The following is a 14388-nucleotide window of genomic DNA, read 5'->3' as shown; positions in this document are numbered from 1 at the left end:
TAACCTACAAGGAACAGGCCTTCCAGTATCATTGATGGCAATTCCAAGATGACTATCTCTTCCAGGTAACACACATCAAGGCTGCTGGTGAACTCAGCAGGCCAGGCAGCAGCTCTAGGAAGAGGTACAGTCGATGTTTCGGGCTGAGACCCTTCGTCAGGACTAACTGAAAGAAGAGCTAGTAAGAGATTTGAAAGTAGGAGGGGGAGGAGGAGATCTAAAATGATAGGAGAAGACAGGAGGGGGAGGGATGGAGCCAAGAGCTGGACAGGTGATTGGCAAAAGGGATATGAGAGGATCACGGGACAGGAGGCCTAGGGAGAAAGAAAAGGGGGGGGGAACCCAGAGGATGGGCAAGGGGTATAGTCAGAGGGACAGAGGGAGAAAAAGGAGAGAGAGAGAAAGAATGTGTGTATATAAATAAATAACGGATGGGGTACGAGGGGGAGGTGGGGCATTAGCGGAAGTCCCAGAAGTCAATGTTCATGCCAATGTTCTCTGTCCGCCAGAGAAAGCAGGATCTCCCAGTGGCCACACATTTTAATTCCATGTCCTATTCCCATTCTGATATGTCTATCCACGGCCTCCTCTACTGTAAAGATGAGGCCACACTCAGGTTGGAGGAACAACACCTTATATTCCGTCTGGGTAACCTCCAACCTGATGGCATGAACATTGACTTCTCCCAATACTTCTCACAACCCTTACCACTGATCTCCTCTGATCCTATTACCCTGCCCTGATCATCTCTCTAACCAATCACTTTGAAAATCTCTGCACATCCAACTCCTCCCAATGTATTTCCTCCACCCACTTGGTTTCAATCCCAAAGCCCCCTCCACGATGGTCTTCGCGCCTTGCAATCAGCAGGTTGCAGATGGAAAGCTTACATGTGATTTTCTTGTGAAAGGCTGATTCTACAATTCACAACATACACATTAACATAGCTCTGATATACTGACATCAACATCTCAAAGGATCTATTCTGGGTCCAACATATTGATGCAATTATATAGAAGTTTCCAGTGGCTCTAATTCTTTACGAGCTTGAGGAGTTTTGGTATCAACAAAAGCTCTTACAGATTGCTATAGATGTATGGCTCTATCACAGACACCCAACTCTCTCCTCCATCAAGGACATCCTTAAGAGTCATTGCCTCAAGAAGGTGGCATCCATCATTAAGGACCCCCATCACCCAGGACATGCCCTCTTCTCATTGCTACCATCAGGGAGGAGGTACAGGAGCCTGAAGACATACACTCAGCAATTCAGGAACAGCTTCTTCCTCTCCGCCATCAGATTTCTGAAAAATATCTCATTATTCTTTTGTTTTGCACCATTTATTTCTGTCTTGCACTGTACTGACAAATTACACGTCATATGTCAGTGATAATAATTCTGATTCTGATTCTATTCTCCACCTGGGCACTTCACACAATGCCATCACGTATATTTTTTCAGCTATGTAACCATTTTTTGGCTGTAGAATTCTTGTTCTTTGGGGTTATGTACAGGTCTTACATCATTCCACATTTTTTTCTTTGAACAACTCATTTACAGTTATATTCATTGACACTTTAATGTAACCATAAATCCTCCATAGCTTCTGTATCTAAATTTAATTTGTGACTAACGCTTCTCTCAAAACTAAGCTCGGATTCTATCATCCTCTGTTCACAGTTATCTATGTGTTCCTAACCCTGAGATTGCTGACAGATTCAGACTTATTCTCATTGCAAGATGGCCTGTTCCTTTGCTGGTTCAAAACAAATTGATAATGAAACACATTTTTGAAAAATGAAGCTTGAGCTTCCTTGCTCAACGTGAAAACAAATTTATTTAACAATGGCGTTTTTTGAATAAACTTCTCTGATCCTTTGTCTTTATTTAATTTATGACTTTATTGCAACCGTTAAAGATGGGGGACAATTCAAACACTGACATTAAGGAGGAAGAGATTGAAATATTACAGTACTGTGCAATAGTCTTAGGTACATACAGCAATACAGTGCAACACATAAAATTACTACAGTGCTGTGCAAAAGTCTTCAGCTAGGGTGCCTGAGACTTTTGCACAGTACTGTAGTAATTTTATGTGTTGCACTGTATTGCTGCCACAAAGAAACAAATTTCATGACTTATGTGAGTGATGATAAACCTGATTCTGATATGCGTTTCTATTGTGGACTGAGAGTTGGAAGAGGGCAGGGAGAGGGGAGGGAGCTGGAAGCTCCAGAGAGACATTTTGTAATGATCAATAATCTGAAATCAAATGATCTTGCCTGGCATCTCAGGGCTGGGTATGTCTGCACTTGCAACACCACTACCCCTGGCACTCCTTCTCTGCCACCTGCCCCACACCCCTCCCGCAGCTCTCCACCCTTGCCTTTCCAACACCCTTTGCTCCCACCAGATTTACAAACTCGCTCTCTGCTCCACATTGACAAATACAGTACTGTGCAAAAGTCTTAGGCACCCTAGCTATATAAAACTGCCTCAGACTATTGAACAGTACTGTATATGTGATTAAAAAAATAAGGGATGTTAAAAGTAGATAGATAGCTAAGCATGGATAAACTGTATTCTGGGCTCTTAAAAGAAGTAAAGTAGGAAATTACAGAAGTTCTGTCCATATATTGCAACCCCCTCTTTACTACAAGCATGACGCTGGAGCACTGGATGATGAGTTATGTTACTCTTGCATTTAAAAAGAATTTATACATATGTCATCCCTAATTAATGTCAACTAAAACATTTGTGGGTATGGCTAAACAAATTCTCTGTATTGTTAATCTTCTTTCAGTACATGAATGACAAAATATCAAACCAATATAAAACTAAGTGAAAAAACATAAAATGTTGCCAAAAATGGCACCGATGCCAGTGATTGGGACAGATCTTTGAGACCGATACCTGTAACTGGGACAGATTCTGTTACTGGGATGGAATCTTGGGATAGATCCTAGGTTCTTGATTGGACACGGCATCAAAGGTTATGGGGAGAAGGCGGGGAACTGGGGTTGAGGAGGAGATAGGAAAAAAGAATCAGTTATGATTGAACGGCAGAGCAGACTCAATGGGCCAGATGGCCTAATTCTGCTCCTATGTCTTATGGTCTATGGTCTTATTGGGATGGATCTCTGTGGTGGGGACAGATGTGCCATGGTAGTGTAGTGGTTATCACAACCCTATTGCAGCTCGCATACCAGAGTTCGGATTACAATTCCAGTCCTGTTCTGTAAGGAGCTTTTGTACGTCCTCTCTGTGGAATGCGTGGGTTTTCTCCAGGTCTTTCGGTTTTGTCCCACAGTCCAAAGATGTACTGGGTAAGTTAATTTGTCATTGTGAATTGTCCTGTGATTAGGTTAGGTTTAATCGGGCTTGTCAGGGGCATGGTATGAAGGGCCAGAACAGCCTACTCCACACTGTATCGCTAAACAAATAAATAAATAAATAGCTAGATAGATAAATAAATAAATGAATGTCTAGGATGGATCCCTGTGACTTAATGGATTTCCCCTGGGTACCCTGGTGTCCTTCCACCTCCCAAACACAATGCTGGTTGAGCAGATAATTGGCTACTCCTAACGTGTAAGTGGAAAGGGTCATGCAAGAAAGAGTTAATTACAGGGAAATGATGGGGTGAAATGAGACCGATGGCATTGCTCTAACGACCAGTGTAGACTTGATGGGCCGAGTGGATTTTTTTCTAAGTCAAAAGGAAGTTAAAAACATACGAGACACAATGGGCACCAAATCATGACAATATGTAATAGAAACAGTTTCTGGAAAGTAATAGAAACATGGAATCTAAAAAGAAAATTAAAACCAATACACTTTGTTTTTACAATTATCTCAGGAAAAAGTGCGAACTCTGGAACAATCACTAACAACAATGAAAGTAGAATAAAGATGAGGACTGGTAGATAAACTGAATACTCACACTCTTCAGTTTTTCCAGTTGAGCAGGTGTGTAGAATTCTAGGCATTCTAATGAAACTATAACAACAAAACAACAAGATTATTGAATCAAAATAAGACTAATGGAAAATATTAATTAGAGCATAATGCCAGTGAAGCATAACAATACATCGGACCAGAGAGTTGAGAGCATTGCAGATGTGGCACATATGGAATCCAGGACAAATTACTTCCTTGATTAGATTCATATTGTTAGAGCGTGATGCTCCCCAAGGATTTGTCAGGGAGTCAAAAATTCACCATCGTCCAGAGAATGAATCCGAATCCGAATCGGATTTTATACACACAAAATGCTGGAGGAACTCAGCAGGTCCAGCAGTACCAATGGAGGAAAATGAAACGTTGAAGTTTTAGGCCAAGATTATCACCTGAGTGATGTGTGCAAATCTCATATAACATACTTGTGCCTATTTCCTATTGAACTTGTGCCAACTGGGAAATGGACTCGACATCTTTAATCCCAACTCACCCTAATCCAATAGCATGTCCCCGTTATTAACTGCACATCATCAATATGTATATATTCCTTAAGCCTTCACAACTTCCTCTCCAGTTTGAATCAAGCGGCTATGACACGGTGAACTTTGTAGGTCACTCACAATAAAACAAGAACTGTTAGGAGTCACACAGGAATTAAAGGGTGCCTATTGGATTAAGTTCAAAATTCAAAGTTTATTTATTACCAAAGTATTCATACTTTATACAGCCTTGAGATTTGAATCCTGATTGAGAAGTTGCAGAACCTGGGCCTCTGTACCTCCCTCTGCAACTGGATCCTTGACTTCCTAACTGGAATACCACAGTCTGTGCGGATCAGCGATAACATATCCTCCTCGTTGACGATCAACATTGGCGCACCTCAGGGGTGTGTGCTTAGCTCACTGCTCTACTCTATATATACACATGACTGTGTGGCTAGGCATAGCTCAAGTACCATCTATAAATTTGCTGACGATACAACCATTGTTGGTAGAATCTCAGGTGGTGACGAGAGGGTGTACAGGAGTGAGATATGCCAACTAGTGGAGTGGTGTCACAGCAACAACCTGGCACTCAACGTCAGTAAGACAAAAGAGCTGATTGTGGACTTCAGGAAGGGTAAGATGAAGGAACACATACCAATCCTCATAGAGGGATCAGAAGTGGAGAGAGTGAGCAGCTTCAAGTTCCTAGGTGTCAAGATCTCTGAGGATCTAACCTGGTCCCAACATATTGATGCAGTTATAAAGAAGGCAAGACAGTGACTATACTTTATTAGGAGTTTGAAGAGATTTGGCATGTCAAAAATACACTCAAAAACTTCTATAGTTGTACTGTGGAGAGCATTCTGACAGGCTGCATCACTGTCTGGTATGGGGAGGGGGTGGGGGCTACTGCACAGGACCGAAAGAAGCTGCAGAAGGTTGTAAATCTAGTCAGCTCCATCTTGGGCACTAGCCTACAAAGTACCCAGGACATCTTCAGGGAACGATGTCTGAGAAAGGTAGTATCCATTATTAAGGACCTCCAGCACCCAGGCCATGCCCCTTTCTCACTGTTACCATCAGGTAGGAGATACAAAAGCCTGAAGGCACACACTCAGCGATTCAGGAACAGCTTCTTCCCCTCTGCCATCCAATTCCTAAATAGACACTGAAGCTTTGGACACTTCCGCACTTTTTAAAATATACAGTATTTCTGTTTTTGCACATTTTAAAAAAATCTATTCAATATACGTAACTGATTTACTTGTTTATTTATTATTATGTTTTGTTTTATTTATTATTATTTTTTTCTCTCTGCTAGATTATGTATTGCATTGAACTGCTGTTGCTAAGTTAACAAATTTCACGCCACATGCCGGTGATAATAAACCTGATTCTGATTCTAATTCTGTCTCTTTACAGGCAGTCATAAAACAAAGAAACCCAATAAAACCCATTAAAAAAAGACAGTCAAACACCCAATGTGTGGAGAAAAACAACAAATCATGCATACAAAAAAAGTAAGCAAATAGCATTCAGAACTGAAGTTTATGAAAGTGAGTCTATCCACAGACATAAAGCCAGGCATCATTGCGTCGGTTCAGGAGAAGGCTACAGCCTCGGTTCAGCGCAGAGACGAGTTAATGTCATGGAGCAGCAAGCTTACCCAGGCTGTCCCTCACCTTATTTCTTTTTATAAGCATTATCTTCTTAGATGATCACTTTTATAAGCATTATCTCCATTTATTGTCATTTTTATTTGTTGATACTTTCATTATAGTTGATGGTGACCCAGAATGCAGCAAACCTCTCTGCAAGATACTGTAATCTGTAGCCCAAAGAACATGTGGCCACAGCTCAGAAAGGGGTCATTTCCCCAAACAATGGCAAGGTATTCCTCATGAAGGTAACTGAGAGCCTCTTTCTCTCTTATTCTCCATTCCCTGTCCCTCAGCTCCTGTTTTCCTTCCCCTCCACAGCAGTTTGTGATGCAGCAAGAGAACTGACCTTCTTCTCAGGGGTTAGAACATAAATGGTGGGGCAACTGTGTGTTCAGTCAATGGCTATAGTCTTTAAGTATGTAAATCACATTTTACAACTTCTAGATGAGAGAGAACTTCAATGTGAGGATGTCCTGATCTGGAAATAATGCAAAACAGATTTAGTGCCCTAACTAAAGAAGAAGTTCAATTTCTAGCTATTAATAATTAATTTTGGTGGCGGGGTGGAGGTATGTCTCTACCAAAGGAGGTGGAAGATGCTTCTTTCCTCCACTAGCCTGCAGGTCACCCTTGGACAAGGTGTAGCAGTAGCCCCCCCCCCCCCCACCCCTGGATCAGGGTCACGTGCAGCCATGGGAGCAGATGGTGGATGGTCATATGAGCAGCTGGTGCATATCTCAAGTCCTGGTTATGCGAGCACTGACGCTAGGCTGACAATCTCTGAAGAGTGTTGGTAACGGCTGTGGTCACCCATCTTGTAACAACACTGCCCAGAAGAAGCAATGGAAAACCACCTCTGTAAGAAACAAGAACAAGAACAATCATGGTCATGGAAAGTTCATGATCACCTACGTCATTATGACACAGCACATAACAACGATGAACAATGGTTTAGATGATGGATAACAAAGAAGTATCCACTGCAAAGGCCTTTTCCATGGAAAGAATTCCTTGAGGCTGGAACTAAACTTTAGACTGATGTGAAGCTATGAACAGATGCTATCTAGTTTTAGCTTTAGCCAATTGGCCATTATTGACCCACAGAGCTCATCTGGGAAGGCACTTAGTTCGATAAAACCTGTCCAAGAACTAGGATGGAACAATAGTGTACCCATTCTGAAAACACATGACTGAAATATCAGTGCACTCTAGCTGAACAATACCTCTGTAAAACAGAATGCCTCATTGCCTGAGAGCTCTTGTGGTGGGTCACAGGCATCGGCAAGGATCTAAATGAGCTACTGAGGGCTCGGACAGTGTCTGAGCTGACACTCGCTGAGATCACACTGATCAGCCAGCAGCAGTGCTTTTTGGTTCACTCAGCTAGGTGCTGACTCTTGGCATATAGGTGGAACAAAATTCTCAGCAGAAAGGTTAAACAAATTGCCTCATACTCCAATTTGAAATGTTTGAAACAAAGATGTCAAACATTAGTGCTGTTTTTGCTATAAAAAGAAAGAAATACAGAATGTCTCCCAAGTCATGGTAACTCAGAAATTTAAATAATGTTTATCTATCTTGCTTTTTAATGGATACAACAATAATGGAGTTGTTATCTGATCATACTAATCAATCCTTATTGATTAGTCTACAATAGGCTACATCAGGCAAAGTATCATTGTTCTCCACTTCTTTCCAGTTAATTATATTTTTGATTCCTTCCTTCATTTGAAAATAAAAGTTCAAAACAAACTCTTAGGGAAATGAGTATGTTACTCATTATGGCACTAAAGCACACGGTCAAAAGATTACAAGTTAAACCCATGGATACTTTAAAATCATTGTAAATAAGTGTGCATTGATAGTAAGGTCAATATTTACTGCTCTGTTCTTGTCCTTGATCAGGAGTCTTCTTGAACTGCTGCAGCCTGTGAGGTGAAGGCTAATGTTGTTCGGCAAGAGAATCAGGATTTTTATTTGCAAAGGTGATAAAGGAAGGATAATCTATCACTAAGTTAAGATGCTATGTTATGCAGTCGGAATGTAGTAGGTCTCAGCAGATCCTGGAAATACATAGGCACAGAGACTGCAGAGTTCAGAATTAAAGGGCATAGATTTAGGGTGAAAAAGGAAGGATTTAAAGGAAACCTGAGGAGTAAGTTTTTCACACAGAATACTGTGATTAAATGGAATGAGTTGCCAGAGGTGGGTACAATGACTACATTTAAAAAACATTTGGACACTTACATCTTAAAGGAAGGGTTTATAGAGATATGGGTCGAACGTGGGCAAATGAAGTTGGAGCTAGGCTGAAGGGCCTGTTTGCATGTTGTATTAATCTTTAACTCGTAGGTTGTGGGGAGGCTGCTGAGATTATGAGAGATGAAGTCGTAGAAGTGGCTGTAAAAGAGTGATTAGAAATTGAAAAACTGGAAACCAAACTGGAAGCCAAGAGAAGTCAGGAAGTATGTGGTGCTTGTGAGTTGGGACATGGACAGCAGAGGCCTGGACAAAATCAAGATTACGGAGGGTAGGAGACAGGAGAATTAGGAATGGAGGATTGAGGATGAAAGTTGCAGGCAACATTTTTATATTTTTAATTAGAGATGCAGTGTGGATCAAGCCCTTCTGGCCCATCAAGAAACCCCCGATTTAACCCTAGCCTAATCACAGGACAATTTACGATGACCAATTCATCTACTAACTGGTACGTCTTTGGACTGTGCGAGGAAACCAGAGCACCTGGATGAAACCCACTGGTATGTATGAGAAGGACATACAAACTTCCTTACAGAGGACACCGGAATTAAATTCCAAACTCCGACGCTCCGAACTCTGATAGTGTTGCACTAACCACTATGCTACCGTGGCACCCCTAAATGAGATGTTGGAGATTTATTGACAACGAGACATATGGTTTTGATTCATTGACCTCTGTGTTGTGGGCCCAGCAAAATTCCTCTGTTTTGCCACTCTGTTGTTAGGTAATGTGGAAGTGCTTAAGTGGGAATTAAGGTGGGTAAAATAATGGTTTAGAAATGGCAATGTACTCATTGAGTCAAAGTATCAACAGTACACAATCACCCATTTACTCTAATCCTATACTATTCTGATTTCATTCCTGCAATCCTATCAATTATTCCCCAGATTCCGCCTTTAACCTACACACTACAGGCAATTTATAGTGACTCATTTACGCACCAATGCACGTGTCTTGGAGGAAACCAGAGCACCCGGAGGAAACACGCATGGTCACAGGCAAAACGTGTAAACTCCATGCAGACAGCATGGGAGATCAGGATTAAACCCAACTCACTGAAGCCATGAGACAGTGGTTCTATCAGCTGCTTGCAGTGACTGTATGAAAAGATAGACAGAAAGCAAAATGGAGAAAAATAATTAAAACCAATGGGAAATTGCATCTCAGCATGAAAGATTAAGCTATGCTGGCAGATGAAATTCAACTACATCTTGTTGTAAGGAGTAAATCAATTTCTTCTTTAGTTCCAGAGGCACAGAGGCGGCGTTTAAACACTCAGTATTAACAAACTTCTCCCTAGATATTTCATGAAACGATAAGGAGAAAATATTTCTGTCCTGAAAGAAATCCCCTAGCAAATGCAATCTTCTGAACTCATTAAAGAGATGCATAAAGGAATGAGGTGCTAATTAGAGAATTGCTTGGGGGATAGTGTGCACTCATTTCCTTTGAGAATGAAGAACGAGAACTGTTCATGAAAGATGCTGTACATCCGTTCTCTGCAGCATCAATTATGTAAGGCAAGAGCTCTGCTCTGTTGCAGTGGGTGAGTCTAAGTAAGGTCAGTCCTTTATGGACATCAGCTATTGTCCAGACTCTCCAAACCTCTTCCCTTTGCACTCCCATTGTGAATTTTGTGTTCAAGGTAAAGAATGTTGGAACTGGAGAATGAAAGATCTTCTCCTTCATGTGCCCATGCTATACTTGAGGTCAGGCAGAGCATGGAGTAGACTGAACAACAATCTGTGAGTAATCAGCTGAAATAGAATCATATCAAGTGAAACTTATGGATATCAAAACACAAGACATATTAGCTTGATTTTCCTCTGGTGCATTCAAAAAAATCTGGTTGATCTTCTACTTGAGCTCTCATCGTCTGCAATGTGTCCAAATTGGTTGTCTCTTTCAACATCTATTATCAACTGAGAATTAACAGGCCTTTATGCAGAGTGTTCAAAAGTTCAAAGTTCAAAGTAAACGTTATCAAAGTACATACTTGTCACCATATACCAACTTGAGATTCAATTTCTTGTGAGCATTCACAGTAAGTCCAAGAAAGGCAATAGAACCAATAAAAGACCACCCCCTCCGAAACAGGACAGACAAGCAACCAATATGCAAAAGACAACAAACTGTGCAAATATAAAAGACAAAGAGAGAAAAAATAAGCAATAAATATCGAGAACATGAGATGAAGAGTCCTTAAAAGTGTGTCCATAGGTTGTAGGAACAGTTCAGTGATGTGGTGAGTGAAGCTGAGTGAAGTTTTCCCCTCTGGTTCAAGAGCCTGAGGAATTTTCATCACCTCAGCTTTTGACTCCTCATTGTGAGAGTGGAGACCCCAGCTCTAGGGTCTTCTGTCAAAGGAAACATTTCCCCAGTACCACACCTGTTCACAGGTTTACTGATGCTACTGACTTCATTAAGATAACATATTATTTACCAAAATTTGGAGTGCTCAAGTTTAATCCGTTGAATATTTCCACATAGAATTATATCACAAATCACAAGACCTAGTAAATCTTTACTGCACACTAAGAATGTCCTCTCATAGGTAAGGTGACTAAATTTCACAAAGTACTCCAAGCACTCCCTCATTAGTAGTTGTAGCAAGATTTCTTTACCACTGCTTTTATTGAAAAAATCTAATGTGTCAGTTACATCTGCAATTGCCTGCTGGAATTGATTGTTAGACAATTTCCTATCGAGTTGTGCACACATGGCAAACATATATATCGCTCTTGTTTTTTTTTTACCTAAGTCAAATGCTATTTGCAAATGAATATGGATTGTTGTAAGACCTCATATTAGCAAACAAAACTGAAACTGATGTATTTGTACAATCCATGTTAATATATCACCCATACACAGTGAGCTCATATTTTGTGAAGTAAGTTCATGTGTGGCCTCTCACTGAATGCTGTTTAAAAATCCGATAGATTACTAGTGTCCCTGTATTTATCCTGCTAATAACATCCTCGAAGCAAGACAGATTTGTAAAGCATGATTTGCCTGATACCTTCTTCTTAAACTGTTCCTTGTATCGAGAACAACTTGTATCTACTCTGGACCACTCTGAAGTGGCTGATGAGGGCCAGAGTGGAACCTGAAGTATTGTCTTCCACAGATGGGCCAGGAGGTGGGTGACAGGACAAGGGGAGTGGACGTTTACTGAGGCGGTGCTCCCCTTTCACTGCTCGCGGGGGGGGGGGGGGGCGGCACCTGCCTACCAAGATTCTCAATGCCATCATAAGTGCTCCTTTACTCCTTTGAGAGGTCAAGTGTCAGAGATTCCTAGGGGTCAACTGTGATATTGCAGTTAAGCAAGGAAGATTCAATCACATCCTTCAATATTTTCTTTGTCCATCTGGCCATCTCTTCTCAATATTGATGTTGACTGAATGAAGACATTGATTATCCAAGTGCCATGTTACATAGAAACATAGAAAACCTACAGTACAATACAGGTCCTTCGGCCCACAATGCTGTGCCGAACATGTACTTACTTTAGAAATTACCTAGGGTTACCCATAGCCCTCCATTTTTCTAAGCTCCATGTACCTATCCAGGAGTCTCTTAAAAGACCCTATCCTATCCGCCTCCACCACCATTGCCGGCAGCCCATTCCACGCACTCACCACACTCTGAGTAAAAAACTTACCCCTGACATCTCCTCTGTACCTACTTCCAAGCACCTTAAAGTTGTGTCCTATCATTTTTAACTGGCCACTGACAATTAATTTAATATGTTCCTCTTGCTGATGTCGGCTGACTGGCCTACAGTTCACAACTTTCCTCTCTTCCACTTTTCTTATTTAGCAGCATTATTGCTATCTCTGACGTGTGGCTAATTTTAAAGTCGCAGGATTGAAATCTTAGGGTATCTCTGCTGATTTGCTGCCTTCAGTTCCAAAACTTTCTTTACTCCCATTTCTTTTAATTTGCTCATTCTCACCCCTGTTCCCACCATAACTTGAACATTTTGTCTTCTATCATGATGCAAGGTATTCAATATCTTACCATTTCTTTATTTCTCGCCACAAATTCTCCCTTGCCTGTAAGTGGCCATATCACTTTCTCCACTCCTCCATTTTAAACACCCACTGAAGCTTTTACAAACTGTTCCCATAACTCTTGCTTGTTTAATGTCATATTTATCTTATTCTCTCTCTTTCTTCAGTAATTTATAAAATTCATGTTATCTTGGGCTCAATAATCCTTTTAGCTACATTTTATACCTCTCTTAATGTATCACCAGATTTCCAGTTGACCATCCTTTTCAAGGATTTGTTGTGAATTATTCTTTTACATTCTTTTCATTATTGAACTACCTCCAAATCTTTTGGTCTAGTTTCTTTATTTGCCTTTGTTACTGTGTCCCCATTACACATTGCTTGCTTTGTTCAGTTGTAAGATTTTTGTTATAATAACTCAATCATCTCAAATTCAGTAAAGTGTTCTACCATATTCAGATCACTCTTCCCTAGATGCTTATTTACTATAAGATTATTAATTAGTCCTCACATTAAATTAAATATCTGGATCCTGGATTTATTCTTCAATTAACTGTTAACAAATTATTTTGAATGTATTTTTATCAATGTGTGCTTAGTGCTACTACTGCAAAATTGGTTTGAATGTTCCATGTAAGGATTAAAATCTCTCTGATTGTATTAACCTTAACAAAAGCTTTTATACCTTGATTTATTAATTTCCTGATTTATTTACTATCTGAGTGAACAACTGCTTTAAGGAGACACATATTGTAAATCAATTCCACTAGTCTTTCCTTTCATTTATCTGACATTTTGATTTTCCAAGTTCAGGTCCTAAGAGGTGTCTGTTAGAGATAATTTCCAATCAATGTTGTGTAGAACAAGGATCTGGAGAGGTAGAGACATGTAGACAGGTAATGCAAGACTTTAGCTGGAAAATATGGCACCAGTGCTAGGGTGAAGGAATGAGTATCTAGAAGCACCATTGGCGGCAGTTGAGGGATGGGGAAGTGTGAGTTCTGACAAGGATTTGAACATGATGATTGAAATTTTAAGAATTAAAGTACTGTGCAAATGTTTTAGGCATATACATTTGTATAGCTAGGGTGTCTAAGACCTTTGCAGAGCATTGTAGTAATTTTATGTATAGCACTGTACTGCTGCCACAAAAAAACCTAATTTCATGATATATGTGAATGATGATAAATCTAATTCTGATATGGGTTTCTTTTGTGGACTGAGAGTGGGAAGGGGGCAGAGAGAGGGGATTCATGATTGGGAAAAGGGGAAGGGAGAGGGAAGGGAGTGGGAAGCACCAGAGAGACATTCTGTAATGATCAATAAACCAATTGTTTGGAATCATATGACCTTGCCTGGTGTCTCAGGGCTGGGTGTGTCTGCACCTGCACCACCCTCTGTCCCTGTCACCCGTCCCACACTCTTCCCGTGGTGCTCCACCCTGGCCATTCCTACCATCCATTGCTCCCGCCAGATTTACAAACTTACTCTTTGCTCCATGTTGACAAATACAGTTAGGTACCCTAGCTACATATATGTGCCTAAGACTTTTGCACTGTACTGTAGGTACTGAAAGTCCACAACCCAATTCTACATTAATGAACTTGACCCTGATGATTGAGGAAGCTCAGTTTACGGTTGGATGGGAAACACAAGTTTTGATCCATTTGATTCACCTGCAGTGATTTTAGTGGGGAAGCAAATTGACTTGAGGGTCAAAGAGAGTTAGAAATTTGTCCTTGATTGATGGCATCATACATGCAATCAGGTAGCATTATGAGTCACACTCCATTCCCAAAACTTCAAAGACAATCCATTGCCTTCAAAGGTACTGAATTCTCAGAAGTCATGTACAATGGGCTTTTTAGTGCTACTGGCAGTGAGCTAATTTCTACCTCAATGGCTTTGGTTTCTTTGGAGGGAGCTGTGATTCAGTCCATACTGCTGGACATGTGGTTTGATATCACAGCGGTGGGGATTGAGACTGATGAGGTGGAGCTGAATTAGT

Source organism: Mobula hypostoma, chromosome X1, assembly GCF_963921235.1.
Source record: "Mobula hypostoma chromosome X1, sMobHyp1.1, whole genome shotgun sequence".
In the NCBI taxonomy this organism is placed as follows: domain Eukaryota; kingdom Metazoa; phylum Chordata; class Chondrichthyes; order Myliobatiformes; family Myliobatidae; genus Mobula; species Mobula hypostoma.
The sequence above is the reverse complement of the archived record's forward strand: the minus strand, read 5'-3'. Positions refer to the sequence as shown.